Raw genomic sequence first — 26,334 nt, forward strand, 5'->3', positions numbered from 1 at the left:
CCCAGTGAGGGGAGCTGGCGCCTGCCCGCTGGCGCCAGCCTGCAGAGGGGCTAGAGCCCTGAAAGGATGGGTGTTTTTTTGCATGCTGCAAGATCAACTTGATTTGATCCTTCTGCCCTTATTTTTATGGCCAGCTCCCACTGCTCTTAAAGATTGCAAGGACTGCCTTCCCAAGCTGCAAAAGGCTTGGAGGCACCTGCTCTAGCGTGATGAGGCCCGTGTCAAGCATCCATGAATCCATATAATGGCCTCCAGAGACTTGCATTTTAATTCTCCTCATCAGGAAGGAGCTGGCTGTCTGCATAAGTAAAATCAACTGTTAGAAATTAAGTGACTTATCTTAATTAACAGCATGTCATGCTTTAAAAGATGGCAGACTTTGTCTACATGAGACATTAGGTGGTGATTAACATCAATTACAGGCTCCCTCTTGTTTAGAATGCAGCATTTCCTGGTCTAGCCAGGATGAGGTGGTAGCTGCATTAACAGCAGACCTGGGCCCTGCAGGGCTGAGGAGGAGCAGTACAGAAGTGAGTAAGGTCATATTCTGGTGTATCAACCTGGGACAGGATTGAAGCTGGTGATTTTATGCTAGCCATGGAAGGTTCGATAACGATGGACCTGGCATCAAGTCTAGCAGTACAAAGTTGAGCCTCCAGTATTTTAAAGAGATTTCAAACAGCAGAAGGTAGGGATATTTTGCAGTGGTTCTAGAAAACTTCCAGACAGATTTACTGTGATATCAAAGCCTAGTCTCAGTTTCATTGCTAACCAGAAGGTGTCTCTTCCTCTTGCTCTGTAACAGGCCACAAGATGTCTTTGCTCAACTTGGGGAAAGAAACAAAACTCCCAAATCCAGAAGCTGGATTAGCCACACAAAATTCTGAAGAGATTTAATGAAAATCTAAAATAAGGAGACACTAAAAGACAGCAGTATCTGCAAAGAATATGGCTTCAGACTTGAATCTGATGAACCCTGTGCAAACTCCTTTTCTACCACAGAGCACTTAGCATAGCCTGTGTGAGAGGGGACATGAGTTTCTGTGAGTGCTGAGGAGAATTAAAAGATGAGCAATCCAGTTTCTCAATGAGACTGTGAACTAATGTTCTCCTTGGCCCCCCAGATTTTCTGTTATGTAACTGATGCAGTCCTGTTAATGCACCCCAGGGAGAAAGCAGTGAAAAAAATAAAGGAATTTATTTGAGGGAAAACAGAGATACAAATATGAAGAGAGAATTAAACACTGGTGGAAATGCGTCTTTATTAACCCCAATTGTCCTTCCTTACTGAAATCACTTATTGGGTGACTGTCTTGCTCTCTTCTTTGTCAATTAAATATCAACTTTCTTGACATTATTCCTTACCAGTAACCTCATGTCCTTGTTCTCCTGTGGTTTTCATATCTTATGAATTGTTTCATGTTATCCTTCCACTTTCTTCTTCTACCCTTCTAATACTCCCACTCTTTCATCTTCTACTTGCTAAATGCCCAGTTTCATGCTTTTGCCTGTGCCTTGGACTGATTTTTGGATTTATAGGCTGTATTGTTATCCTGAAGAGGGGAGAGCTAGGCTAAGTCTGAAAAAGGAGGATAAGTAGCAAGATCTGTAAAACAGTCATGGCACAAACTGGCTTCTCCACAAAACCTGGCAAATAAAAGGGATTGCATTAGTCCTGTAGATTACATCAGGTGATTTGTCAAGTACGGACTCCTCACCTATTTCATGCCTTTCTGGTACATGCTACAAATACAATAGGACCCGTGTTTACAAGTTGTTAGTTTGGAAAACATCAGTCACATTTCTGAGCTGCAAGAGGAAGTGTCTCATTTTAGCATTCATTTTTTTGCATTGTGGTAGACATGCTGGACATGCTTTTTTCAACTCCATTCTTAACCACAACACATTGTACACAGTTATGCAGGCTTTTATCTTTCTTGGTGCTGCATGAGAATCTGAACCCAAGTTGCCACTGAGATTTTAAGTATGAAGTAAGAGCAAATGAAGAGTGCTGTGTGGACTCCAACTCTCAGGCCAGTGGACTATGAAGTGCCCTGGGATCTCAGGACAAAGCTTGTGCTTCTGTTTGTATTTCTGTACATTAAGGCATATTCATTTACTAAAAATGGAAAGGAGACAACATGCAGCCAGATGTGCTACTCTTCAGGGCTGAAATCTGTAAATTATCAAGGACTTGTGGCTGCCATTCTGCCTCAGTTGCATTTCTTACCATCTCAGGGTGGTTGTTGAGGTGTTTCATCATTTCCGTTTTAGGTCTCATGTTTTTTTATTTGCTGTTTGCTATCTGACTTGCCATGCAATAACAATAGAATGAGCATAAGGCCTGATCCTGCAAAAGAAGTCAGCACTTTGCTTTTGAGTTAAATGGGGTCTGGATAAAAGGCTGGTTTTGAGCATTGACCATTACAAGAAAAAAATGACCACTGTTACAAGAAAAGAACTAAGAGTTCATAATTAAACCATGTATTGAAATCAGCTTAGAAATATATTTTATTAAACTGAATATGCATAAGGATTTGGATTCAAGGAGAAAATCATGTAAAAGGTGGTGCTTCAAGGCTGTTTTTTTAAGTGTGTGGATTTTGTTGAATTATAGAAATTTGTTCTTAAAGTTCCAACTGTCTTTGAATCATCTCTCCTGTACAGCTGAGTCTGAGAAAATTCTAAACACTACCACACCTAAGCACAGAAGGAGGGTGGCACGCAGGTAAGGACTAATACAGTTCCTATTGCAATTGCAATAATTCTTAAGGGTCTAAGAGTTAGTGCTCAGTAACAGCTCAATAATCACATTTGGAAATATTAGTTCTAAAAGAACTAAGAGGTTTTGTACTCCGCTTACCCTCCCATTCCCTGGGGAGTATAGTAACAGAAGACCATGTGAATTTTCCTTGGCAAATGAGATTCCTCTTGAACTTGCACCCCCAGATATTGGACTGGTTTACTGCAATTAGGCTTGTCAGAAAGGAAAAAATCAAACAGACTGCTGAAGGGCATATGCACCCACAGAACACATACCCAGATAGCCCTTGTACTGGGTCTGTCTGGGATGTTAACTTTCCCTGCAGCAGCCCATACAGTGCTGTGCTCTGCACTTGTAGCTGGAACAGCAGTGGTATCACACCAGTGTTGTGTCTACTGCTGAGCAGTGTGGGCACAGCATCGGTACTCACTCTAACGCTCCTAGGGGGTGGGCAAAAAGTGAGAAGAGAAACATCACCAGGGCAGCTGACCTAAACCAACCAAAGGAATATTCCATACCATATGATGTCACACTCAGCAATAAAAGGTGGAAACAGGAAGAAGAGCGGAGGGGTGGGCTCTTGTTGTGAAAATGTCGGTCCTCCTCCCGAACACCAGCTATGTGCGTTGAGGCCCTGCTTCAAGGACGTGGTCAAGCATCGCTCATTTGTGGGAAGTAGAGAGTAATTTCTTTCCTCTGCACTTCCACATAGCCTTTATTTGTTTTATTTGTTTTCCTTCCTTTTTTCCGTTTCCCCCTCCCTTTTCCCCTTTCCCTTTTTTTTTCCCCTTTAGTTAAATTGTTTAGTTCATAATAATTTTTCCATTATTATTATTATTATTATTATTATTATTATTATTATTATTATTATTATTTCCCTTTAATTAAATTATCCTTATCTCAACCAGTGAGTAGTTCTTTGCTTTATTTCTTCCCCTCCTCATCTAAGAAGGGGGAGTGAGAGAGTGGTTGTGGTGTTAGCTGTCTAGCACAGTAAAACCACTACAGCCCTCGGTAAAAACAAAAGAAGATCATCTGAATGGACCAGAACTGTAATAGTGAGTTGATACAGCTGATAAAATTTCCTTTGAGTTCAGGGACTAAGACTGACCTCAGGGGTCAAAGTTGATTTTCTGTTCAACACAGGCAGAAGGTAACTTAGACTAACCAGAACTGGCAAGAAACACAGCAAAGCTAACGTAGGGTGCCTTTTGTTTTATTAGAGAATTCATAACTAAAACCAGCAGTATCACCATTTTTTTTCCAGTATTATTGCTATCTTGAATGAAGCCCCTGTGGCAGACATATAGGGAATAGAGGAAGAGCTCTGTCTGTGTTTGAAGAAAATCCTTATCCTTAGTGAACCTTACTATAATGAAAAAGAAATCTGAGAATGAACAACTCAAGTCCACTGCCTCACAGGAAGGTTGCATTTATGGACTGGGGAGTCCAGCTATGCAAATAGGTGGTTAGCTGATTCATCTCAGACAGTGGGCCACAGTATATCCTGTCATTTAGGAGGAGCTGTATGAGTTTTACATTTTCAAGTCCGAGAAGTGATGAAGTCTTTGGCTTACTGTCAAATGGCAAATGTGATATATACTTGATTGCAAAAATAAGACAGGTATCTGTGTTGCACCATCTGAAAGAGTCAGCCCTCTCGTCAAACTGGTATAGATACCTTTAGCTTGTGTCTCACCCTCTGAATGAATCTGTGCCACTGTTTGTATTTAGACCACCCTCAGTGAGTACAGGTTGACATACTTCATGGGGAAGGTGACAAGACATTGAGGCTAGATGGAAACAACAAAGCTGGCTGTGAAATGCCAGGGAACTTTCACTTGACACTTGGAGCTCAGACCTCTCACCCAAGTTTGTGATACATAGTTGGCTGCCACATCTTTAATACCAGCGGGAGACCAAAGCCATTCAGGGATTCACCCTTACCAGGCTATTCTTGATAGCTGAAATGAACCTTATCTTTGTGCAATAAACATCCACATCTGATTCTGTATTACAGAATAGAAGGTAGTTCCTCAATAAACTGCGCACTTGCATCTCCAGGAAATGCACACTAAATACCCTTGTGCAGTTAAGCACATCCTGTGAGAAGATAGAAAATGAACTAGTAAAGCTCACAAAAGTTCCTTCATGTTCATGGTTCAGGTCCTTGGTCTTCCAAGCAACTCTACCGGAAGACCTACTGGGGTACACTGTGGTTCCCTTGACGCCCAAGCAGCCAAGGGGAGGATACATAGCTATCTCCTCCTTTCTGTCTGCATGGAAGCAGGACAGATATTTTCCCCCTTGAAGTTCTCCTGCCTGTAGAGATGACACTGTTTTGGGATGATTTCCTACACAGGCAGGTAAAGCGTTTTTTTCTAATTAAATTCTCATGTCTCACATTGTTGACTTGATGCCAGTTATTATGCCTGCTAGCATTCTGTTGCTTTCCAGAGACATACTGTTACAGTTCCTCTCAGGAATTGATGTATTGAAAAGAATTGCTAGGTAAAGCCTGAATATTCTGCTAGCTCATAATTTGGCTGTCTAGGGAAAAAGATGTACAGGGTTGAAAAGATGAACTGTAGTACCTCTCTCTTCTGATGAACTCCTGTCCCTTCTGTTCCCACCCTTCAGCTTTTACAAAGAGAGTGTTGAATTTCCAAAGAAAAAGGTTTGAAATTAGCCCTATATTAGGATTTTAGTTGGTCTTCTAACGTTTATTATATTTGTCTTCAAGGATATCCTAAAATGTTTGTTCTGTGATGGTTTATCAAGGACATCCTTTTAGTGACTTGTTTGCATTCTTTTAATTATCTCCTTCAGTCTTCACATATGCATTATTGTGTCCATGAACAAAAGGGGTGGTGCTTATCAGCAAGGGTTGACTTGAATGGGTGAAAAGCCAGAAAAATAGGCCAAGCCAGAACAGCAGGAATGAATGTCACTCGTAGCTCCAGGATGTGCCTGAAGCCAGAGGGAGAGAGAATGCAATAAAAGGAATCACATAAGCTCCAAGGAAAAGGAAAGGGACCAAAAACAAAGGAGAAAGACAGCTCCCTTGAGCCAGATTTACAGTCAGATGTAATTTTTAGATGTCATGCATAAGACATGTAATATTATATATATAATCAATGACTAGGCAGCCTTGTTTTAACAGTTCAGTGACAGATAGTCCATTTCCCCCTCAAGTTGTATCTAACAAGGATTTTGCCTTCATGTTTGAGAGCTGGTGTGTGTGAGCATGAAACAAATGCAAGGAGAAGGGTACTTCCTTTCTCACCCATATACATACCCTTAGTATTGTAAGGATGAGAAACCATTGCAAACTGTCCCTGAGAGCAACCAGGCAGATGAGGCTCAGAAGAGTGATCAGCTGGCATGGCTCCAACAGGCAATAAGTAACTAGAGCTCATCAGGGAACCACAAGAACCTGCTACACACCTGCCCAACCATCATCTGTATATTTCTGTCTGCCAAGAGCCATCAGCAGGAGCACACTTCATGTCAACATTTCAAAAACATTAAATAGACCGTAAACATTGAGAAACTCCCCCAAATTCAGTGAACACAATTATAGACTGCCTTGTGAGAGTGAAAATCAGGCTGAAGTTTCTTAAAATTGCCTTGAACACTATAGTGGGCTCATTGTCAAACCCACAAAAACGCAAAGTGTGCCAAATTCTTAGTAAACAGCCAAAACAGTCACTTCAATTTTTAGAAGTTAACAACTTCTCATTTTAATCAAAGTAACTTCCCTCCTTCAGCTACCAAGCAGCATACAGAGCAGTACATGCATGCTTCTTACTCAGTTGTCTATGCTGTATATGCGGTTACCTTCCGGATGGTAGGACTTGCCACTTATATTCCCAGAGATCTGCTTGTAGCGGCTGAAGACCTGGTTATCTGAATGAGTCCCTGTTGGTCTTATAATCGGTGACAGTTTCTAATTGGTTCTGAAGTGCATTTCCCTTTGCTCTGTTTGCATATGCAGCATCTGTGTGGATGTGCGCTTAGTTCCTTGTGAAGCTGGCTCATTCTGAAATGATGACCTTCTCCGTGGTAGAGCTTGTATTGCCAGGAACTATGACTCCTGCTGCTGTGTATCTGCAATTATTGAACAAGTTTTATATATGCAAAACTACATTACTTTTGCTTCAAAGACTGGAATTTTTCTTGCTTCTAAAGAAAGCTGGAGCTAATTTATTTAGGTTGACAATTTAATTTGGTTGCAGGGTTTATTTGATAGTCTTATGTGAACCTTCAGGCTAAAATCAGATCAGTCCAGTGAAGGACAACAAAATGCAGTTCCATTTCAGGTCCAAATGTCTCCTGCCACCTCTTCTTTTATTATCTCTGTTTTTTAAAGTTTTCTTCCTCCACTAGTATTTAAAGACCTGGTTTTATCCCACAGCCTGGCAAGCAAAATGATCTCAAGAAAAACATAACCATTTTCTTCTACTACTCACTTGATGCTCTACTTCTGTCTTTAGAAAGTACTTATTAGATCAGCACCCCGCTTCCTGACAACAGCTCAGAAGTGTTATAATCATACCATTAATAAATGTATGACTAACATAAGAACAAATGCTGGCATGCCAAGTGCTTTACTAAATCTTTATTGATTTCTGGTAAATATATTATAAAAATGCGGTGCTTTATCAACAGCAACATCATGGCCTCAGTACAGATAAGCTTAGACACAGGGAACAATTTACAAGTATTTGATACACTATATAGTCCCTCCTACTCAGGGATTGCAAATCATTACTATCAGCCTGTTCAGAGGAATTATGACATAACCAATGAAAATTCAAAATAATGTAAAAACAGACATCTAAATAATAATTACAAACAAACATTTAAACCTGAAGTGGTTTAGTTCCATTGGAGGGTTCTGCTTTAACTGAAGCTACAGCATTTGGGGAAAAAAAAATCAAAACAAAACAAAAATGAACTGCTGCTCCAAGACAGAAATAACATATTGTAAATCAATGAGATACTCCTCTGGACAAGCAGAACAGAATAATTTTACTCAAGCCAGTAGGGGAATGAGGCTGAGACTTCTCTGTTAAACATTTAAGTTCCTTGCACCTTTAATAAATCCCACCAGAAGGCTGTCAGAGGAAGAAAAATTACATGTAGGTCTAGACTTAGGAAAAAAAAAAAAAGTTTAGTGCAACCATTCGCATTCCTTGTTTTATCTATGCATTTTTGCACTTCAGCATATAGAAATCTAAAAGCTTATCTACATGCAAATTATGGCGAAATCAAGTCAGGTGTGAAATAGAAGTGATGTTCCAAATGGGTCTACCTGGTCATTTGCTTTGTCTATAGAAGACCCAGATCCAACATTTGATGAAGCAGCTTGAGCCTGTGCCTTGTTACATGCACTGATATAATGAGATGCTTGCTGGCATTATTATATTAATAATATATAATATATTTTGTCCACATATGAAGGCATTTAATGAAAATCACGGAAGAAGTAACTGAAGAGTGATCAGTCTGGCAGCATGCCTTCTTTCATAGAAGTCTGTTCAGAGAAGGTAATGTAAAAATAAACAAACTTCATGTCTTGTTTTGTTGAAGAAGCAGAGCCTTCCTGTTCTGACTTACCTGGAAATAAAAAGACAATAGAATATCTTAGTGAAGTTCAACCTGCTGTGAGTGTCCTCATGAGTAAAGGGAGGGCACCTGGGCATCATGGGGATGACGGATAAATGTGCCATGCCTTGGGATGGAGGTGTGGTAGGACTAGGCAGACACAGTGAGGGGATCATTGCTCAGTGACAGGGACACTGCTGCTGGCTTAGCTTCTGAGATGGTGACAACTGCCAAGGGGAGTGATCTGGAGGAGCGATTAAACACTTCATAGCTCTACAAGAAATGAATCTGTGTCTTAATACGGGGTCTGTTTTCCATGCAGTGTACTTTTACTAAAAGATTTCCCAAAAGATCCCCCAAAAGCTCTAACATGAGACAGGCACAGATGCTTACAATGTTTGTACCTTTCCCTCCACGTGTACCATGTCAGCCACCCTGTCCCAGAGGAGGCATTGCCTTTTCAAAGCTGCCCACAGGGGGTTCTAGGGGCACTGGATATCAATGTGAGGATTTTCTCTGGAGGGCTGTTCCCTGCCATTCCTAGTCTGAATTGGACAATTGTTCTTCTGTCTTCTTTCAAACCCCAGACTGATAAAAACGGCTTGTTTGTCTCACGCCACTTCACTAGATCCCTATTAATGTCCACCTGGACAGTAGTTGTGGCAATCGCCTCTAGCTGCACCAGCCATGTTTTCTTTTTTTTTTTATATTATTTTTTTTAAAATTTTTTCCACTTTGTGGCCTGCTGGTGGGGTTATTTCCCTCCAGAGCTCTTGGGTATTAAAATATGCCCAGTTAAGTGCACTGTGCATCAGCAGCAAGAAGCTAGATTTTATCTAGTGTGATTGTGAATTGATGGCTGGCTAAATGTGTGGCAGAGACTCTATCATATGGGTAGAATGCTTCCTTGCACCTCTTCTGATAAATGTGAACATATTGTATGAAAATACAAATAAGGATAAAAATGTCTTACTCTGTTTGTCAACTGGACTGCACCATCTGCCTCAGGGATTATTACATTTCACAGCTAAAACGATCGCACAGATGAGCAGAATCACTGCAACAAAGTACAGGATGATGGCAACGTAACACCAGTGTTTGCTCTCATGGCAGTCCACTGCTGAAGGGAAAAGGATCTCACAACAGCCAGAAGCAACTGAAGCTTTGTTTCAAGTTAAGTTTTGTTCCCAGAAAGAAAAAAAATAAATAAAGTCAGTTAGCTAGCATACAAAATCACTTTGGCTAAGCCTCCAACAGGAAATGTTGGAGCATACCATCAGTCTGTGCTGCAGATGCAATACATGCAATTGAAAGTGTTGTTGTTGTCATTGTTGTTTTGTTTGTTTGTTTGTTTGTTGTTTTCCAGGTAAATATATTTGTATTAGCTAATTCTTGTTCTAGAAAATGTTATTATTGGTTTTAGTTGTAATTTTAGTTATTAAGTGAAAATAAAGCCTTCTTTGTGTATGTTTATATATGAATTCACATTTTCAGTGTCAGAAGAACCTGGTCAGTTCTAGTTTTGATCATGACAGCTCTTAAGAAGATGCCTGAAAATGTGACGTCTCACTTTCTGAAACCATGCACAGCTTTGCCAGCACTGCTTGCCTTGCCATGCAGTTTATCTGCTGCTGTTGCACAGCTCTGACAGTGCTTCTTGCTCTGCAGTATATCCGGATGTTCTGTCCTGGAGTTTCCCTGGGAGAATGACTCATAATGTTAGTATTAGCATGGGGTTATTATTCTGAGGTTACACAACTGAAGACCCAGAAGGAAATCATGACATTCCATTGCAGCTTTTGGAAAAAGTTTTCACAGGTAATTTGGAAATTTGCAGGCTGCTTTTTCCAGGTAGGCTCTTATAATCCTTTTTAAGCACTCCAAAGAAATACATGTTTAATTAGTTGTTAAATCCCTGCCATCCATTATTTTCTGCTACCACTGTAACCCTGTCCAGGATCTCTGTGCCTGTGTTCTTCCATTTCTTATCCCTTCCCTCTTCCCAGACCAATCTGTATAATAATAATAATAATAATAATAATAATAATAATAATAATAATAATAATAATAATAATAATAATAATAATAATAATAATAATAATAATAATAATGAGAATGAGAATGAGAATGAGAAGAAACACCTGATTTCTGTGACTTTTAAAGAGGTTTCAGTGAAAAATGTGAAGGCACAGAGGTCACCTACAGCATTTTGCCTGGATTTTGATAGTTCTAGAACCAAATTGTACAAACTTGGAAGTATGGGTAAACTAGGCAGAATCAGAGAAGGGGAGAAAAAAAGCGAGGACTGGCAGTCAGCAAACAAAAGATGATGATGTATCAAAACCATACACTGCATCACTTACAATACTTTTAATGCTGCAATCCAATCCCAATTTCTGTGACCAAATAAATAAATAAATAAATAAATATTTAAAAAAAAATCAGAGGGAATTTAAAGTAAGCCAGTAAATTGGTTTTGCCTTTGTATCAGCAGCACTGAATCTGCATTTGGTCCACTCTCTTTTCTGCCTGACTGGAACCGTTAATCAGAAACACCTTCTAAAACTGTCAGTTTCTTTTTCCCTGCGGTAAGGCAAAATTAAACCAGCAATGGAAACATTTGTTCTCACTTAGCATTTTCTGCAGCTAACATTTTTTTCTATAAATATCTTAATGTTCTTCTGCATTGCATGAATGCAATATTTTCTTTCCTTCTCTTATTTATTTAAACCGCATACAAATACATGTGACTTAAAACTCCTATATTATTTTGCTTTGCAAAGCCAAATTTTGTTTTAGGGCTGGTCACACTGCTTGAAAAAAAGTATTTTAATGTATCATAAAATTTTCACTTCAGAAAAGATCAGACACAAGTTATCTGAACGTATTAAATAACTGTTCAAGATCTAATTAGCTATCACTTTCTAAAAATAACTCAATTTCTCCAATTTAAATGATATTGCTGACTTGTTTATTCTCTCTAAATGCATTTGGAAATGAAAAAACATACACAGAAATTGTTGCTAATAAGAACATAGAGCTTGCCATTGCAAAATAATTTTAACCACATGTTCTGAGCAACCCCTCAGGATTAAAATCATCTGCAGAAAAGATGGAAAGTAATACTGTCCCATACCCTGGAAAAGCAGGCTATTTGTCTGCTGATAGGGTGGGGAGTTGCTATGTTATTTGTGTATCTACTTGCTAGAGGCACGGGAAGGCAATTATTCTGCTAGCCATTCTGCATCAGATACTCGTCCTCCAGTGGGCCACCTTGCCTGCAAGGTGCATATACATTTCCTTCTGGGATCCTCATAGGATGAAAAAAACTGTTTCTTTCCTGAAGAAACCTTGGCATATTTCACAGAACATTCAGTGGTGCAGACATAGACAGTGCCAAACTTTACTTCCTCTCCCCAGAACTGATCTCTAGCAGAATCCCCAATGGATGTTATGGTCTATGTGAGAACCTTCATTATGTTCCCAGCAACGTGCTGAAATGTGTTCTGAGCCCTACAGTAAAACAAACAAACAAAAAACAAACTAACCCAACAAACAACAACAGCAACAAAATCAAGAGGCTCCCCCCCTCCCCCTGAAAAATAAAAAAAACAAAATACACCAAACCACAGGAAAAAAAAAAAAAAAAGAACAGAAAAACAAAACCAAACAAAACCAACATACTTCAGCAATGTGCAGTACAGCCTTTTAAATTCAGGCATATCCACCAACATCACAACAAAAAAGATCTCATGGGGCCTAAGGGAGAGAGGAGGCCAGGCATTCTGCTGTGCAGATGCTGCCAGTGTGCTCCAGAGCTGCTTGCAGTGAGCAGCAGGGACACACATATGTCTGTACTACCATGCCCTCAGACCACCACTTGCTCCCTGGTGTGATCCACCCAGTAAAGCACTGACACAAGAAAAAGATTTGCTGGACTGAGTCGCAGAGGCACCCTAATGCAAGGGTTAGGGGTGCCATAAATCCTTATAGGCTTAGCTGTGGCAGAGTGACAAGAAGCTTAGCCCAAACAAAACCTGGGATGGGAACCCGTGGCTGCACGTGCTAACTTTGTAAACACTCACAGGCAGCCTCCAGGCAGTGGTAACCAGCAACAGGGAAAATCTTTGACAGTTTTTAAATTTGCCTAAGTCATACCTACCTCTCTGGAAACCTAGCACCAAGTATCTCTTCCATTACCTGTAATACATAATTAATAATAAAGAGTATACAAAGAGGATACCATTTAATGAGAAAGATTTAAATTTCCTGCTGTATTGCCATACTTGTATGTGTAGACTTGGATGTACTGTTGGTGTTGTCAGATTTCCGTTTCACTTTCACCTCAGCATAGGTGATCTGATCACCTGCAAATACAAAAAAAAAAAAAAAAAAAGTGCTGCACTTAGGGGAACTGCCTGAGGCCAGATCTCACAGTTCTCATTGGATCCAGCACCCAGGCATTAGACCTGCATGGAGAAAACGGTAAGAGCAAAAGCACACACTAGAGGTTATTTTCATTCTTTTTGTGTGTGTCACTGAATGAATTTGTGAAAAAGAAAGTAACAGAACTATTGCAATTTATTGTCCTGTTGTACAGTTTTCCAAAAAATCTAGAAGATGTTATTCAGTTATTAAATTTCAGAAAAATTAAAAAGGAACTGAAGTAACTGTTACCACATGCTGAAGTACTCTATTATTAATTCTTTTTTTTTTTTCTTTTTATTCCATATGCTATCCACACATGTATACTTTCTGTCAGTCTTTAAGTAAAAGCTAATCAAAGGCAAGTTTGTTTGGTTTTGTTTGTTTGCCTTTTGGCTAAATTATTATTCTTTTCTGTATTTCTCAATAAACTTCTTCTTCCTGGTGAATTCAGATCTTGCACATGGATATGAAGCATGCCCGTTCTCTACAGCTTCTTCTTTCACACAGAGAAGCACAGTTCCTAGGGAAACAAAGCTGTGCTGTACTGCATGTGCATAGAGACAAGTTATTTTACAGTCCCTTATGGATTAAACATAATTTCTAACAATTCATCATGTAAAATATAAGCTTATTATTTTATACTATTTTTTTTCATCCACAGATTTTTCTTCCTCAGGTTAATTCTTTCAAGTATTTAAATGAGGTTTTAATTAATTGCTGGTAGGCACCATGGCAGACAGAGCACAGATTTTTCAGTACAAACCATGAATTCAACTTTTTCTTCAAAAACATGAAAGGGAAGCCTGGCTGCAGTTAATTCTCATCCAGAATAGTCCAAAAGCAACTAACTTTCTTTTCTTTTTCTTCCTTCCTTCCTTCCTTCCTTCCTTCCTTCCTTCCTTCCTTCCTTCCTTCCTTCCTTCCTTCCTTCCTTCCTTCCTTCCTTCCTTCCTTCCTTCCTTCCTTCCTTCCTTCCTTCTTTCTTTCTCTCTCTCTCTCTCTCTCTCTCTCTCTCTCTCTCTCTCTCTTCTCTCTTTCTCTCTTTCTCTCTCTCTTTCTCTCTTTCTCTCTTTCTTTCTCTCTTTCTCTCTTTCTTAGTCACAGCAGAAAGAAATCTGAGGAAGAAGAATTAACAATAGACTTATCTGAATCTTTATTACTTTGCTAATTTATGACTATTCTCACTTGAGAAGAGAGGAGGCCCTCTCTTCTCTTACATAGGTGCCCTTGGCATTTGCTTTTCTTGACTAATAGTTACTTACAAGGGAAGCTTTCCATAATTGCTGCAGAACTGGCATGGCCACTCACTTTGCAGGCAGTTTCCACTTAGTTGAGACATCCCTTCCTCTTGGCTTAGAAGTCACCATTCCACAAACCAAGACAATTGAACAGGTCTTTCTATCATTGTGAATGTTTGTCTTATTTGTTGTAATGAAGTTTAGAAACCACAGGGAACAACTGATTTTCCTCCATGATTTTTTTTTTTAATCTGCTCAGCTGATCATCAGATAAAGAACTTCCCAGACTATCCTTGTTCTAAGAAATCTATTCTTAGGAATTATTTTGTAAAAAAACTCCTCCATCCTTCCACTTGATCAGATTGTGTTTGCATATCAAGAAGAAGTCTTTCTTGTCCTTGTGCCTCAGAGCATGCACCCATTCCTTCTGAAAACCACTTAGCATCTCCAGACTGCTTGGAGGTATTGGCTGCACTGAAAGAACTGCCTCGAGACAGAGAACATTTGAGCAAAATAAGCCATGGCTTTTCTGTTATTGAGAGACATCTTTTCCATACACAGAAGGATTGCCTCTTGTTATGCATGGATCCTGTGGTAAATACTCCAGCATTTGCTATGGCACTGTGTGACACTAGGTTTTCAAAAACGACATGGTGGAGGGAAGTCTTCCTGTTCTGTATCTGGTGGTGAGTCAGTAGCAAACCCTCAGTTGCTCTGGTAAACACTAGCACGATTGTGACACTCATGGTAGCAAAAATTAAAAAAATGTGTTTCAAGATTTTTAAGACCCATGGGACTAATAAAATGTTGTCAGGGTGGGTTTATCCAAAGGCATGGGATTGTCTGACAAACTGCACAGTCCCTTCTTTCATTTATGGCCTCTCAGCCTCAACAGCGAAAAATACCCATCTGCTGTATTATCAAGAATGTTTGATAACCTGGGTAAATTTGCTAACAATTATGCAAGTTGGGCTGGAAAAGGACTTGGCATGATTTTCAACAGCAGACATTCATTTTCCTAAGAAAGAAGGTCATTTTCTCAGATTGCTGTGCCTTAATACCAAGAGAAAAATCATTGCTCTTCTTATCTTTGGATGCTTTGTCTACACTTGACTGTAATTATCTATGGATGCTTAAGCTGGCATCTGCATAACAGAAGAGATCTTTTCCACTATCACTGTAAAAGCAGAGCATCCTTCAGCAATTAGAAATTCAGAGACAGGTGCTAGACATTGCTCAAGGCAGTCTTGATGTCTACTTCTGCCATGTCCTCTAGCTGCATCATATTCACAGTGCTGTTAGAGAAACACCCAGAAGACATCTCACTGCCCAAAGTCTCCACAGGCCCATTGTCCCAAATAAGCAAGACCGTAAAATCAGAGTAAGAGGGAGAGGGAAAATGGAGGGTGGCGGGACATGCTTGGTAGACCCCAGCAGTTTTCTGTAGATGGGGCAGTGGAAGGAAGGAAGGAAGGAAGGAAGGAAGGAAGGAAGGAAGGAAGGAAGGAAGGAAGGAAGGAAGGAAGGAAGGAAGGAAGGAAGGAAGGAAGGAAGGAAGGAAGGAAGGAAGGAAGGAAGGAAGGAAGGAAGGAAGGAAGGAAGGAAGGAAGGAGCTTTTTGTTGTTGTTCTTTTTGTTTTGTTTTGTTTTGTTTGTTTGTTTCAACACACCACCTTGTAGATTGCCTGCTTTGCATCTTTTGCCTTATTTCCCATGAGCTCTGTAAGTCCAATTTGCTTGCTGAAATTTATCTATTTATCTTTTTCTCAAGAGAGAAATCAAACAGATTTTTCATTGAAGTGCCATGGGGAAAAAGATCAAATTCAAATGTAAGCAGGACAAAATGTAGGACGAGTCCAGCAAAGTGAAGATTAAAAACACTTGCCAGCACATGCAAAAACTCAAGGCAGCAGTGCAGGTGATGAAGGGGCTGAGGGGAGGGAGAGGAGAAGAAGGGTGCAGACTCACAGGAGACGTGCATAGTGGCCACAGGAAAGTAGGCTGGACTTACAGTTCTGTAATCAGATAAGACAGCATGAACTGTGAAGTCTGTAAGTCAAAAAATGCTCAGAAGCAGGGCAGTATGAAACCCCTTTTCTTTGCACGTCTAAACTATCATTCCAGTCTTGGAGGAACAACATTGGCCTTTTCCAGGTCTTGATGTATTAATGATCTAAAGTAAAATATGCATGGAGTAGGACAGCAGCTGCTTCCTTTGCACATTGTCAGGCAGGTGGCTGAGAGTGAACTCAACTGCTCTGAACTCACTGTAGCATGGCAAATACCAAACTTTTGACTAAAGAAAAACAACCTCCTCAGTGTGCCAGATCTGCCTTAGGCTTATGAAAAATATTGAATCTAAAGCATGTTAGTACCAAGCATTATCAAATACCTCTCGTATTAAATTCACCGTCTTTCTCACACAAAAGCCAAAGAATCAGAACAGCTCACAGCACCTGGCAAAATGAGGACCACAGTTTCCTGCACTGGTGTTCTAATTGGTGAAAGCAATTGAGCACATGTATAGATGGAAAATGGGAAGAATGTGTAATGGATGTGTATGTTATGTACATTCCCATTATAACATGAAAGAAAAATCTTAGTTAAACAGATTGGATGTTTTTTTTCACTTTGTCGCACTAGGACACACTAACAATAGGAGGCAAATTCAAGACTGATTTAAAGTATTTCTTAAGGTAAGATATTAGAATCAGCCTGTAGAAGTAATTGTTTTAGGAAGTTATTAAAGTAAATAATTTATTAGGAGACCAAAAGGGATGCAACATTCACATAAGCAACAAGGATATTGGTGTTACAACAGCAAGATTTTTCAAAAATATTATGAAAGGGTAAATGTCATGCCATCATACTCTAAAGGGTAGGCAAAAACATTTTGCCTGAAATTTGATTACTTAGTTGGTCTCATAATTGGCTTTTTTTTTTTTTTTCTTTTAGGTAAAAAAAAATTGGTTCTGCCTGTCCAATAACCTAATACTGGCAAATTTCAGAATTATTTTATTGCATTATAGGGTTCTCAGGATATATATAAAAGAGCAATTTTAAAGTATATTTTCTGAAGTATATTAAAAACTGTGTGAAAGCAGTAAAATTACAACAATAATAAAAACTAAAATATAACGAATTTTAAAGGATAATATTAGATGATGAAACAAACAAAAAAAAGATGTAACAGACTTTTATGCTCTCAATTTTTGACACGTTTTGTATAGATAGTTGTACTGGATATGTGAGTACATCTCCAATAAGTACTTATAGGGTAATTCTGCACTGGGAATTATCCTGGCAGTTCAGCTCTTTTGCAGTGAACTGGTTGTGACCATATAGTCTGAGACAAACTGAGTTAACATATGAAAGATGAAGATGTTGCGCTGATACAGATGCTTTTAGAACCATGTACCAAGAAGTGAATCTACAAAACTTATTTTTATAGAATAGAAGTTGCTTTGCTAGCTTATTCAGTATACATTTGCCTTTCGTACTATGATCTCTAAATATAATATTAAATAATGTGTCCATACTTAACTATCTTTTAACCAGCAAAGATCTGTTTTTTGATCAGAAATTAACAACAACAACAACAACAAAGCTTGATATTTTTGTTTTAAAAACATGAGCTATGTCCATTAATGGATATCTTTGGCACTTTATTTCTTGTAAATATCTTTTTAAAGTAATGTAGTTTTATAGTAGCAGACATCAATAGGTCATACACATGACTAAATTTTGAAAATTATAGAAACTTCTATTGATTATTGACTTCTGTTTTTCTCAACATCTAACTTGCAGAAGAGAAAGACAGAGACAGAGAGAAAGAAAGAATGAAACAAAAATGAGGAAGAAAGACCTATTGTTTTACAATTTAAAATTATTTCTGGTGTCTAACAAAATTAATCAATGTAAAATATAAAATGTAAATATACTGCGGGAGAGAAAATGTCAGTGTCATCACTGCACTGTAACTGCCAATGAGTTTTCAATAACTTCTATTAATATCTTGAATTTCTAATTGTTAATGCATTTCAGAAACAGCACTTTTTAGCTATTCTATTGAAATCCAGAGTGGGATTTTAGAGGTCAGTCTTTACTTTTGCTAGAATTCAACTTTTCTTCTACTAATGAGAAAAAAGTTTCCAAGTGAATAGATATGTAATAGACAGATAGATACTAATATTCTTAAAAATGCTTTTAACAAGACTCCAGTTTCTTACAAATGTTTCCATTCAAAGAAAAATGAAAGATTTAAGAATGTGTCACTGAACAAAGAAAAAGTAAATAATATTAAGATGACCATTTGTTACCTGCGTCTGAATTTTGTGAAGTAAAACGCATTCTTTCCTCAGATGATACCTCTGCATAAATCACCTCACTTGCCATTTTGAAGAAACGTCTTCAGATCTGCAATCAAAATGGACTCATTGAAGGAGTAAGTACCCTGTATGACATCCTTTCTGGCCTCCTCCCACCTATCACACCACGTTAGGTCAAAAGAAATGTTCAGATGTCTGTAAAACGGAAGGAAACTAGATACTTTTTATTTATTATTTTTTTTTTTTTTAAAAAAAGTAAAAAAAAGTAAATGCACACCTTGCACACTGATAGTTTTCATCTGGAACATGACCTACCAAAAAGGAGTATGATCGTATCCTGTTCAAAGCAACTGGACATTAAAATATTTTTCAGCAACAACAACAAAAACAGTTTGTGACTGTCAGATCACCTCCCCCTAAAATATGTTAATTTAGGGTTGAAATCAGAAAGCAATGATGAGGGTAGGAATAGGGGAAGTATGAAACATCACTAAAATATCTCATTTCAATACTCTTGAATTGGGGGAGGGGAGAGGGGAGGGTTGTATATTGATTTTTTCTTCCTTATTCCATAATGAAAAAAAAATAATTTTTGAAGTTGGATTTGAAACAAAGTGCTCTTGTTAGGCCAACTACTTTTTTCTTCAGATTTACCTCCACAGATAAATTTGTGTTTTGTTTTGTTTTTGTTTTTGTTTGTTTGTTTGTTTTTACTGTAACTTAGTATGTTGCCATTTTTTTTTTAATTCTTCTCCCAGAGAAATTTCTGTTCTTCAACCAGATCTAGATTACCTGCTAATATTTATAACCCAGGGGCATCATTAAACTCAGAATTAAATCCTGACTGAGTCTGACCTGTGAATGTTCTCCCTGTTGGTCACCAAACATTTGCATTAAAGACAGGTGGCATACTGCTTTGTTTTCTCACTTTAGTAGAGGTGTTTGTTCAAGATGAAGTCAAGGGAGATATCATGGTGGAAAGTCAAGAAGTTCACTATTTTGCCCTCTTGGGACCAGCCATGAAAGTAAGACTACACAGCCATACTAGAAGACTAACTGAAAACTGCCATGTTGAAACTGGAAAAAGCAATAACCATAGAGATTTCCCAGGAGGAGGGGAAGAGAGGGGAGGGGAGGAGAGGGGAGGGGGAGGGGAGGGAAGGGAATCAGAAAAATATCCTTTTCAAAGAAAAAAAAAAAAAGAAGAAGTAACTTGAACATCCCTAAATGAGACACATCTGTGCTAGGCTAGAAGAAAATTGTGAAGCAATACCGCTACTTTTTGTTTGAAGGATCTTTAAGAAACTATTCAATACATGTGTACATTAAGCACATGTTGCTATTTACAGCCAGGGTAACATAAAGTTAAATTTATAAAGTCTTTATCAGCTGTGTGAGAGAAAGATTCATCACCTCTGGGCTAAGCTTCCAGATAGTTCACAGCTCTCCAGGCACTTCTACACTATTCAGGAGTGCTGCTCTGGATAGGCCTGGATGTACTGACATTGTGCATTAGTTGGTGTAACTGTTTACACTCTGTGACTTGTAATCCAGAGGCTTCTCCAGCATGTACCACACTAACAACTCACCTATGCCATGCACAGACATTGCTGTGCTGCCATGCTCCTTGTCTGGATGCAGGCACTGCACAACCCACAAATTCTGCTTGGCACTCACAGCAAGAATGTAGCATCTGCTCTTGCTCAGGCTATGCAACAGCACATCACTGCCTAGGACAGTTGTGAGATTTGGGTCATGAAATAGCAGGGTTGAAGATGAGTTTGCGTTTGACCTTGTGCTGTGCTTGAACAGCCTGTAGGGAATGGGGAACTCTTTTGCAAAGGGCATCTTTTGTAACTCTGGCCCATCACAACAGCCTAATTCATGTTTGTGTTTCAGGACAGTCTTCCACTGCAGAGAGGTGGTTTCTGGCAAGAAAGATTCAATTGAAGATAACACTTGTTGCCTGACTTCACAGACAAGATGTTCCAAGGCAGATTCTTTACATGAGAAAAACAGCAGGAGGAAGAGATTTGGATTGGTACTTAGGCACTAAAATGTGCTCTTAGTGTCAACGTTGTAAACCTAGATTGGCTTTACTAGCATTCTTCTGGATTTATTTATTGACGAGTCTAAGGCCTGTGAAGATATCTGGGAAAGGAGAAAAAAGATTCTGTACACACAGAAGCCACTGACGTTTGATCCTTGTTTTCAAGACCATGCATTACTAGTTGCACAGAACTGGCAAAATTATTTTGTCAGTGGATTTGTGAAGCAGATGTAAAGATGTATAAGTCACTAACAGGACATTTCAAGGATTTGGAAGGGGTCTTTGTATTTTAATAACATGAAATAGACACTAGATGTCTCACCTGCACCATAAAAAGTATCAAATTATACCTAAACTAAGATTTTTATATGCTTATATGCTTCTTTCTTTCTTTCTTTCTTTCTTTCTTTCTTTCTTTCTTTCTTTCTTTCTTTCTTTCTTTCTTTCTTTCTTTCTTTCTTTCTTTCTTTCTTTCTTTCTTTCTTTCTTTTTCTTTCTTTCTTTCTCTCTCTCTCTCTCTCTCTCTCTCTCTCTCTCTCTCTCTTTCTCTGCCTCTCTGCCTCTCCTTTCTCTCTTTCTCACTTTCTCTCTCTTTCTTAAACAGAAGGGCTATAATTAGTGCACGGGAGCAGAGCAGGGACTGGACGACCTATGAAAGTCCTTTCACAGTCTCCTCATTTCATGTTTTTAAACAATTTTTTTCACTATTTCATATTCTGCACTGTGAAGAATATATTCATATAATTTATATCCAAAACAAGTGAATGATTTATGTACATAAATATCCATGGGCATAAACTATTGTATCACTTTAAGTCTTCTTTTGAGCATAAGCTGATGAACTGACTGGAACTGAACAGGCAAAATAACAGCCACTGACAATGATTAAAACATAACCTCCCTTCCCTTCCCTTCCCTTCCCTTCCCTTCCCTTCCCTTCCCTTCCCTTCCCTTCCCTTCCCTTCCCTTCCCTTCCCTTCCCTTCCCTTCCCTTCCCTTCCCTTCCCTTCCCTTCCCTTCCCTTCCCTTCCCTTCCCTTCCCTTCCCTTCCCTTCCCTTCCCTTCCCTTCCCTTCCCTTCCCTTCCCTTCCCTTCCCTTCCCTTCCCTTCCCTTCCCTTCCCTTCCCTTCCCTTCCCTTCCCTTCCCTTCCCGCCATCTGTGAGGTAGTAGATAGCATTCCTGGGAAATAAAGCCTACATCTTCAGGGGGTGGAGGCCCTGATATTTCATAAAAAAATAGCCACCATTTCCCATAAGAATTATGTGTATTCCTATATAGGGTATAGGGAAATATTTTTATTATTACTTCTGACCAATATATCTCTTAAGACTGCATTCAAAAGTATTTGTATGTGTACCTGTATATTTGATTTCACTGAAACATACAGACTAATAAAAATATGAAGAATAGCTAAACCTTTTTCTCCTCATCTGACACAGCTAAGCCATGGAAGAACATGTGGCTGGAAAATCAGACGTATTAAACTGTCTGCAGTTTGACTTTTGTATCACACATACACTTACTGAAAAGGCTTAGACTAAGTATGATTCTGGATTGCAATATGCTCAGCTAAAAGTAATTATTCTTATAATAATCAGAGGCAAGGGAAGTGTTGGCATGTGGACCTTTCTCCATTTAGTGCCTAACCAACTCCTGTCGATTTTTAGTAAAGCCCTGGTTTGGGAAGTATCTTATGAGTGGGTTCCAGTCTGCTTGAGAGATTAGAGACGCTAAACTGCTTCCTTCTGTAATTATCAGAAAACTTCAGGCAAGACTACTTGTGTTGACATGATCTAAAATATTTGAAGATCTTTGTAAATCTCAGTAGAGCAATCTGTATGTGTCTCAAAGTGTATATCTTAAAAGGTACTAACATCAAGGACATGAGACTGGGTTGCAATTAGTAATTTGCTGTCTTCTGCCAAAAACAATGCAGTATTTTATACATAATGTTTAAAAAATGAAACCAAAAACAAACAAACAAACAAAAACCAACTTTTATTTTAAAGGTTTTATAATGCACTAAAAATATCAGAAATGTAGAGAAACACCACTAGAAGCAATGTCTCTTCAGACAGAATCCTTACACAAATGAATTTTATTTTAAATAGGCAAAGTGAAAGCTTTATTACTATTGTGTTATCCTTAAAGCAATTTATTGCTGATATCCTTCACCTTATTCAAAAGTGCTCTCTTATTTTGAATAAAGGTTTGAAAGAGCCTAAGTTTTGAGTTCAGATCCGTCCTTTGCTCTGCTTATTTAAACTATCATTTGCAAGGTTGGATAACTTATTTTTGATTGTATAATTTGGAACACATGTTATATAAAAATTTAGATACTAAAAAGATATGAATTATAATTGTGCAACGAATACAACCCCTAATTGTTTCGGAGGGTTCTGTCTTTTTGTTTCAATCAGCTAAATACTGAACTGTTCAAATAGCTTAGAAAGAAGCACTTAGACAAGGACAATAGGTATTCCATAAATGCCAGAAAACACTAAAAGTGAATTTGATGAGAAAGACAGGTAGTCCACCTTTCCACATAATTTCATTCCTCTTCTAATGCTGGACAATACAGTTATTTTCCTGTGGTGTCTGGAAAAAAAAAAAAGAGCATAGAAAGTTAAAGGCAATGAACCAACCAAGCAACCACTTTCTTTCCTCTGACTTCTTTTCTTTAAGGAGCCCAAGTCACAGAGGCCAGGCAGCTTCATCTGACTGAATTATACTTTTATTCTGCTTCAGCTGTTAAAATGGACACAGCAAGTTTGCCCTTCTGTATTAGATAGCCCATTATGTTACCCTCATCTCCTGATAAAGGAGACAAGGACACAGCACATGCTATGCAAACCATAGCTGGTCATCAGTGTCCAGATTTCAGACAGGCAAAGGCATACTGTGTAACTTTCTGCAACTGCACAGGGTTAGTTGAACCATATGAAGGGACTGTCAGGATCCACGTGTATGGGTTCATGGTCAGGGCAGCACAGTAATGAGACAGAAGAAGGGTTATGCTCCCTGTACTAATCTGACCAACACCAGCTAGAATAGCAGAGCAGCTCTTCTACAAGTTTATCCACATAGATTAATTGCTGGATATTCAGGAGTTTTCAATTCAACCAGGGTATCCACTGCTGACAGAGTATCCACCAGCCCATGGCACCTCCAGCTTTGAATTGCCTGACATTGGCCTGAGTGGCCATAGACAGATGGAAGGATTATTGAGGGTCACTGGTTTCCAAATGCAATGGTCCCTTCCCTTTTCACAGTGAATGACGAGTACTGGATGATACACCAGAGACTACCCAGCCTCATTACAGCCACTGCTGTTGTTTCACATGGGCACCAGTGATACAGCCAGGAGAATTCTGAGGAGCATGAAGAAGGATTACAGAGCCCTGGGAGCAGCAGTAGGGATCTCAGGAGTGCAGGTAGTTTTTTCATCAGTCCTCCTGGTCAAAGGGAAGGGGACTGAAAGAGTCAGTAGAATCTGACAAGTCAACAGATGGTTATAGGACTGGTGTCCCTTCCCTTCCCTTCCCTTCCCTTCCCTTCCCTTCCCTTCCCTTCCCTTCCCTTCCCACCATCTGTGAGGTAGTAGATAGCATTCCTGGGAAATAAAGCCTACATCTTCAGGGGGTGCCAAGCTGGTGAAGATGGCTTTAAGCTAGTGTTGCCGAGGGAGGGGAACCTCAATCCATCCCACTCCTCCCAGTTGATGCCAGTGTCAGTGATAGATGCCCAGAGCATGGAGAAGGGTCACAGTCAGAAGGAGAGCACCTGAAGAGCAGCACAAAGAAATTCCAGCCTCTCCAGCCAGTAAGGCAGCTTCATCAGGGGCCCAACTCAAATGTCTCTGTGCTAACACATGTAACAGGGGGAATAAACAGGAAGAGTTAGAGATGTATGCACACCTGCAGGGCTATGACCTCATTGGCATGACAGAGATGTGGTGGGATGGCTCCCATGACTGGAGTGTTGGAATGGAAGGATACAGGCTCTTCAGAAAGGACAGGCAGGAGAGGTGAGGAGGGTCATTGCCCTCTATGTGAATGAGCTGACTCTAGACTTCAGGGCAGCAGGCTTTGGCATCTTCGGGGATCTGCTTGGTAGAATACCATGGGACAAAGCCCTGGAGGGAAGAAGGGCCAAGAAAATTGTTTAATATTCAAGGATCACCTCCTCTGGCTCAGGAGCAGTGCATCCCAACAAAGATGAAATTAGGCAAAAATGCCAGGAGGTATGCATGGATAATCCATGACAAACTCAATCAGAAAAAGGAGGCCTACAGCGTGGAAGAAAGGACAGATAGCCTGCTAAGAATACAGGGAAATTGTCTGAGCAGCCAGGGATAAGGTTAGGAAAGCTAAAGTCCTATTTGTATTAAGATTGGTCAGGGACATCAAGGTCAACAAGAAAGGCTTCTCTGGTATGTCAATTATAAAAGGAAAGACAGAAAAACTGTGGGCCCTCTCGGGAAAGAAGAGGGACACATTTTCACATGGGATATGGAGAAGGCTGAGGTATTCAATGACTTTTTTGCCTGTCTTCACCAGCAATTGAGGCCATGGAGAAATGGCCTAAAGTTGCACTGAGGGAGGTTTAGGTTGGATATTAGATACCAGCAGACTGTTGAAGTTCTCATGTCCCAAACTGACAGTGTTGCATGCTCAGAGGACTTTTTTCCTGAACTTTGTGTTCAGGAAATATCATGCTTCCTTTCCAGTAGTGGGAGGGAGTTTTGCACAGAGCAAATACTCTTTCAGGGAAGGAAAAAATACATATATTAAAAGGTGAATATGCTCTTTGACTCAAACAGGGGCTGATCTCCAAACCCCAGATTATTCCACTGAACATGAACTGAATTTGTAGGGAACACCCAGAGCAAGTTCAATAATAATTATATTAATCATATTAATTATGTTAATTTGAATCAACTGCAGATGGTGTAGCAGTTCCATCTTATGAAGCATGACACTGTCATGCTTTCCACAAGTCCAGGTAGGTGATGTGAGTTGCTCTTTCACTATCCACCAAGGCTGTAATCCCACAACAGAGGGGTGCTCTCGTTGCAGAAATGCCTTGTGCTCTTTGTTGAATTTCCCTGGGTTGTGCTTACTCACTGTGTTAGTACACCATTTCCCCATCTACCAACCTTCTGGCCTCACCCTCAGACCCAAGCATTTTGACCCTCTTACCTCCTTTTATTTTCTGTCCTAACTTGTGAGCATTGCATTTTTCTGCTTATTGCCTTTTAAATAAACCAATACACTAACTCTGCATTATGAACAGTCTGTGGCCATAACCGTAGAAAACAATTCCTGTGACTGCAGAAAGAGGAAGTTCATTTCTTATCAGAGGAAATCCTGCTAAGAAAGTTTCTTACTCTACCTGATTTTCATGGGGGTTTTCATATCAGTTTGTTCTTCTTAGGATTCATCTTTTTTCAAAAAAGCAACAGCAACCAGTAGTATTACTTATAGCCAACTGCATTACTAAAGTACCCATCCAGTCCATTTCAATTTTAACCACAGTGGATAAATAATACAGGAAAGTTACACAGCAATTATATTTATCCAAGTATCTTTTTAACGGCCTGCTTTTGTGGGTTGTTACTCTGCTTGAAAACTTAAAATTGAATTGCATTAAGTAATTCACCTGCTCCAATGCATTGCAAAATCACTTTTTGTATGACTCTGTTGCTATGTTCCTAGCTTGAATCAACTTTACTAGTCACTAACTACCTTCCTGGTTTACCAAGGTCCCATTTACTTCAATGGACATTACATACCAATCACATTTTGTTGTAGCTTAACCCAGCTGGACGCTAAGCACCACACAACCGTTTGCTCACCCTCCCCCCTCCCTCTCTGGCATGGGGGAGAGAATCAGAAAAAAAATGAAGCCTGTGGG

The 26,334-nt window shown here is 39.3% G+C and overlaps 1 long non-coding RNA gene across 1 annotated transcript; it reads left to right on the forward strand.

Annotated features, from left to right (window-relative positions):
• Positions 1-10,088: 10,088 nt before the first annotated feature.
• Positions 10,089-21,418, forward strand: LOC137841136 (uncharacterized). The gene is made up of 3 exons (XR_011088470.1): positions 10,089-10,225; positions 18,401-18,483; positions 20,267-21,418. It is a non-coding gene; the product is annotated as an uncharacterized lncRNA (long non-coding RNA).
• Positions 21,419-26,334: the final 4,916 nt, after the last annotated feature.

This window comes from Anas acuta, chromosome 1, assembly GCF_963932015.1.
Source record: "Anas acuta chromosome 1, bAnaAcu1.1, whole genome shotgun sequence".
In the NCBI taxonomy this organism is placed as follows: Eukaryota; Metazoa; Chordata; class Aves; order Anseriformes; family Anatidae; genus Anas; species Anas acuta.